We start from the raw sequence: 2,599 nt of genomic DNA, 5'->3' as shown, positions 1-2,599 counted from the left end.
GTAGAAACTGGGAGACCTGAGATCTGTTTCTTGACTCTGCTCTGGCCTACTGTGCCTGTAACTCTTATAATCTCTCTGTAAAAGAGCGATTAAGCTTGGCTTCTTTTGTACATTGTTATGAGTGCTTCAAAGTGCTATGTTTCAAAAGAATGAAGTTTTACTAGGAACTTCTGCTGTTCTCACCTCCTCCTTGCCCCTGTGGCCTTGAAAGGTGCCCAGGCAGTCTCAGGAGCATCACTGCTGTTTCTGGGGCCAGCTTGCCTAGTGGGAGCACGGAGCAGTGGGCTGGTAATTGTATAATTTCACCCCAGGAAACTTTCCACCTAGGCCTAGGGTAATACCTCAGACAGATACTGCTCCAGAGTTATTACAGCCTGAATTAGAAGTTCGTGAGGGGGAAGAGTGAACAGTTTCACCTTGGTTTTCCCCAGTAGAGTAGCGAGAGAGTATGTCCTAAAATAAATGAGAAGAAAGCTCTTAGATGGTGCTTCTTAGCCTGAGGAGGTAATAGATGCTCTTTCTGGGCATGCAGATTATCAAGATACCATTAACAAGATTTATTTGCTGCTCCTGTGAACATGTAGTGCATGTAGGTCTTCTCAGGCATTTGCAAAAGCACTTAAGGGAAAAGCTTGGTGGTCTGAAGACTGGAAAAAAGGACCCTGTCCCTCTGTTATTTCCATGGAGGTTTGATGTTGCTTGGAAATGACAAACAGAAGTTTGTAACTCTGGTTATAGCCAGAGCTTTGGAGATCAGTGACCCTGGTCTTCAACCTGTGCCTATTGTTTTAACTTCTGGAGCCATATTAGGGAGAGAAGGCAGTACTTAGGGGCAGATGGAGAAGAGGTCCTGTTTGGTATATTACTGCTTGCAAGATCAGGCCCTCCATCCTTTTTCTCTGCTCCAACCCTTGCGACATTGCCTCCTATGTTCTACACTGAGGTACAGAGGATTTCTTCCTGCTCTTTTACTTGCCACTGGTGGTCTATTTAATCAATGGCCTCTCCTTTAGTTAGTACTTCCTTTTGGGTTTTTTTCCCACTTCGCTTTCCCTCTCCTATTTAGGCTGTGTGTGTCACCAGCTCTAGGACATTCTCTGCTTTTCCACCTGACCCATGGCTCAGTACGTATGCCACAGCATGATCTTGAGTAATGATTTTAGCTTTTTCCAGACAAGCCCTGAAGCAAATTCACAGAGCAAGGTCTTTTGAAGTCCCAAGCCTGCAATGTGGTGCAGAGAAACTGCTCCCCCTGGGCACCAGCATTATGCGTCACTCTGGTCAGGGAGCAAGCTGGATGGTTTTTCCCATTATGTGCAAGAGTCTTCTGGTCTGGAAGACAGTGCAAAGCCAATGCTATACTGCTCAAACCATCCCCTCTACAGCCTCAGCCTCTCCTACTGCCTAAAAAGATCCACTACACAAGCAGTTTCAAGGTGGAGGTATTGAGTTGGGATGTATATCAACATTAACCACTGTACTGTTCTTGTTAACTGATAATGGAAGGTTCTGACTGTAATATGCAGTTGACTTTGTTTTTTTTTTTAACTCCTCACCTTGCGACTTTATCCATGAATTTCAGTGGATAGCTTGTCATATCCTAATTGGTCTTACAAATTTTGTACAGTAAAATGTTTTGGCAATGGAACTGTTTTGATCAAAGGTTGTATAAATCCCCTTAGTCACACCAGCTGAACCTGTATGAACCCTTTGATGGGGCTTGTACCACCTGAAATCCTACAGCACCATTACGGCTTGTACCTCCATTGTATAGATACGCTTTTAATTGAGCTCCTCTGGCTGTGTGTTCTGGTGGGCTAAGGCATGATGTGATCTGATGCAATGTGTGGGCTGCAAGACCCAGGCTCAGCAGCCTTTCTTAGCTCTGGGTTGCCAGCTCTACATTTCCCTTTCTTTGTCACCTAACATCATATCCATAGTGTTTTGGCTCCATGTTTCTTGTCTGCTCTGACTGAGAAATGAAATAGTGCTCTGGAAAAAACAGTGGTGCTTCTTTACTGAGCTGCAGTGATTTACGTATATGCCAACAGGAATGAGGAAATACAAATTCCTCCTGCTTCCAGATTTGCACGCGAGCCCCTTTGTGGGCACTATTTTATTTCTTGGATTGCTGAACTCATTTGGCCTTGTGCCTCACAGCACCACATGAGGTATGTCTTAATAGGCCTGAAAGGTATGGCATGCTGTGACTTGATTTTATTTACATTTGTGTTTATACCATGTTTACTTTAAAATGACTGAACTTCTGCAGTTGCAGCTCCAGGGTGGTAAAGTTCACAAGTTCACTGAAAGGACAGTTAGGTTCCGATCATGTAAATCTGGAAGACCTTATTTAAAATCATGGCCACTGTTTGCCATTTCTTACTTTGCTGAGCTCATTCAGTGAAATTGTACTGGTCTTTTATCTGGTCTCTACTAGCTTCCTGCTTTCTTTCTTTCTTTTTTTATTTTTTCCTAGCTCAGTGACTCTATTTGGATTTCCATTATCAGGAGTGATAGCTATCATTTATTAATAATATGAAAAAATGTAATTATGACAAAATATATAACTTTAAAGTGTATTTTCTTTCATTTTACT

Source organism: Onychostruthus taczanowskii, unplaced genomic scaffold (genome assembly GCF_017590055.1).
Source record: "Onychostruthus taczanowskii isolate IOZ18803 unplaced genomic scaffold, ASM1759005v1 scaffold12, whole genome shotgun sequence".
Taxonomy (NCBI): Eukaryota; Metazoa; Chordata; class Aves; order Passeriformes; family Passeridae; genus Onychostruthus; species Onychostruthus taczanowskii.
Note: the sequence above shows the minus strand (reverse complement) of the source record.